The sequence below is a fragment of the Nicotiana tabacum genome, chromosome 13 (genome assembly GCF_000715075.1).
Source record: "Nicotiana tabacum cultivar K326 chromosome 13, ASM71507v2, whole genome shotgun sequence".
Lineage (NCBI taxonomy): Eukaryota > Viridiplantae > Streptophyta > Magnoliopsida > Solanales > Solanaceae > Nicotiana > Nicotiana tabacum.
Window position 1 is genome coordinate 68,761,399 of NC_134092.1, and position 3,053 is coordinate 68,764,451.

Sequence of the window (3,053 nt, forward strand, 5' to 3'; positions counted from 1 at the left end):
TCCGGAAGTTAGAGTAGGTCCATAATGTCGAATGTGACTTGTGTGCGAAGTTCAAGGTCAATCGGACATGATTTGATAGGTTTCGGCATCGATTGTAGAAGTTTGAAGTTTCAAAGTTCATTAGATTTGAATTGGAGGGTGATTCATAGTTTCGATGTTGTTTGGCGTGATTTGATGCCTCGACTAAGTTCGTAATGTGTTTTGGGACGTGTTGGTATATTTTGTTGAGGTCCCGAGGGCCTCCGGTGGATTTCGGATGGTTAACAGATCGAGTTTAGACTTGGAAGGAAAGCTGAAGCATCTGTCTTCTAGTGTAACCGCACCTACGAGGTTTTGGACGTAGGTGCGGAGCCGTAGAAGCGTCCAAGAGGGTCGCAGAAGCGGTTCTGGCTAGGGAAGGCTGGGACCGCAGATGCGGTCGAGTTTGTCAGAAGCGGGACCGCACCTGCGCACATGGAGCCGCAGAAGCGAAGGCGCAGAAGCGCGTATGGGGACGCAGATGCGGAGTTGAGGGGCCTGAAGGAGGACCGCAGAAGCGGTATTTCGGCCGCACCTGCGGGACCGTAGAAGCGGTCAAGTGACCGCAGGTGCGAGAGGTCGCTGGGCAGTGTGCTCTTTTAAGAACAAGATTTGGCCCATTTTCTTTCATTCTCTCTTGGTTTGGGTGATTCTTGGAGAGGTTCAAGTGGAGGTTTTTATCATCAATGGCAAGGTAAGTTATCCCCACCTATTTTGAGTTAAATACATGATTTTTATATGAATTCAAGCATGGAAATTGGTAGAAATTGTGGGAATTTGGGTAGAAAACATAAAATTGGTATTTTTAGATTTTGACCACGCATTTGGGCATGAAATTGGAAATAAATTATATATTTGAGTTTGTGAGGTTATGGGTAATGGTTATCTTCAAAAAATTTTGGAATCGGGACACGTGGGCCCGAGGGTGATTTTATCGACTTTTCAAGCGGAATTGGGAATTTGTCTAAAATGATTTTATCGACTTTTCAAGCACCGGTTTGAGGTGTTGGAGTCGGTTACGGAACTTTGGAGCGAGGTAAGTCTCTTGTCTAACTCTGTGAGGGGGAAACTACCCCTAGGTGGTATATTTAATATATGTAACTTGTTGCGGGGACTACGAACGTACGAGGAGACGAGAGTCCGTACGTAGTTAGATTCATGTTATTGTCCAGGTAGACTTAGGTTTACATCATGTTGTTCTTGTACTATAGGGATTATCCTTGCTCGTCTAATTCTTTTATTTCGCATTATGACTTGAGACTAGACATGCATAGAGTGATGGACTTGCTATTATAGAGTTTTCGCGAGTTTTATGATTTGCCACTGAATAATGGTGTTCCTCTTACGGATTTCTCGCACGTTATTCGTGAGTGGGGTTCAAGGACCCATTTAAACTTTTTATTCTAATGGGATCGGGTCGTTCACCTTGGCAGGATTTATGTACCACACTCTCATAGGAGCCGGCCGTTCGCCTCGGCAGTTTAGTAGATGCATCTATGGTTCGTGCCGTTCGACCCTCGGTAGTGCACAGTTTAATATTTATGTTGGATCGGGCCGTACGCCTCGGCATTTTCTATATCATATCCTCATGGAATCGTGCGTAATATTTGGCAAAAAGCCAGAGTATCTGTGAGTTTTTACGATTTGGGTTATGAAAATCTATCTGGTGAGGTCCATTATATATATATATATATATATATATATATGTGTGTGTGTGTGTGTGTGTGTGTGTGTGTGTGTGTGTGTGTGTGTGTGTGCGCGTGCGCGCGCGCGCGCTTCGGTTGAGAAGGAATTTGCTAATTAAGAGCTTAAGTTTATTGTAAGGAGGATAATTGTACCACATATTTACACTTGTTTATTTCATTTATTTACTCTGCCTCATATTTGTTCACCTCCATACTATACCTCATATTATTGGACCACTAGTGAGTGTCGATGTCGACCCCTCATCACTACTCCTCCGAGGTTAGGCTAGATACTTACTGGGTACACGCGGATTTACGTACTCATACTACACCTTGTGCACATTTTTGTACAGGTAATTTTATGTCTGGTGGTCCTTTGGGCACGGAGGCACGGATGATGCCGGGACTTGCAGCGAGCTACATTTCAAGTTACGATCCGCAACCAGCAGAGTCTCCTCTAGAGTTATTTATATTTTTCCTGTCTAATTTGTATTTCGAACAGACGCTATTTTTTAGTTACTTCCTAGTAGATGTTCATTCATTTGTGACACCGGGGTCTGTGAATGCTTTTGGGTTGTTCTGTATTAAACTCCTGTCTAATTTGTGCTTTTACTATTTATTTGAAGGAAATTTACGATTTCAAAAATACTAAAATGAGTAATTAAGTTAAACTTTTATTGTTAGCTTGCCTTACAGTGGTGTTAGGCCCCATCACGACCTTTAATAGATTTTGGGTCGTGACACTTAAGGTGGACATGTAAGCCCATTTGCACCTTAAGTCCCTTTGATTTGTCCTCCCATATTGTTGCCATGGACTTGTACTTCGATATGCCATATGAACCTTTGCATCCTGAAATGGCCTCCGGTTTTTTGGGCAGGGAGGAGTATCCACCCCTTCACACCTCGAGAGTAATCTCTCCGATAGTCGGGTCATTTTGAGAGTAATCTCTCCGATAGTCGAGCCACATTGAGAGTAATCTCTCCGGTAGTCGAGCCACATTGAGAGTAATCTCTCCGATAGTCGAGCCACATTGAGAGTAATCTCTCTGATAATCGGGCCACATTGAGAGTAATCTCTCTGATAGTCGGGCCACTTTGAGAGTAATCTCTCCGATATTCAAACCATCTTGAGAGTAATCTCTCCGATATTCGGGCGGGGATCAATACAAATCCTTTCACACCGTAAAATTGCCTTCTTCATGTATAGATCATCTCGTTAAGCAAGAACATATCCTTCTTGTTTTACCTACAAAAAGAACAATAAAATAAAGAAAGCATGAGAAAAGAAGAAGGAATTACCTTCGCGTCAATGCTTCCAAGTCGTCAAAAGTAGACTCAAAGTGGTTTGCA